Raw genomic sequence first — 248 nt, forward strand, 5'->3', positions numbered from 1 at the left:
ACACACATGCTTTCTTTCCCCAACACTTTCTCATACGTACACACTTGCATGCCCTTCCCCCCTCCGGATTAGAGACACACACACACATACATAAAATGATCTTTCCTAGAAAGACCTCCAAACACCAGAAGGGTTTTCTCTGGCTTAGACAGTAAACAAAAGTCCACAGAAAGCTATGAGCTCATAAACCCGTGGTGGATATTTCACTACAACCACAGAATATAAAAACTGCTCAGTAAAGACAAGTC

The sequence above is a fragment of the Echeneis naucrates genome, chromosome 6 (genome assembly GCF_900963305.1).
Source record: "Echeneis naucrates chromosome 6, fEcheNa1.1, whole genome shotgun sequence".
Lineage (NCBI taxonomy): Eukaryota > Metazoa > Chordata > Actinopteri > Carangiformes > Echeneidae > Echeneis > Echeneis naucrates.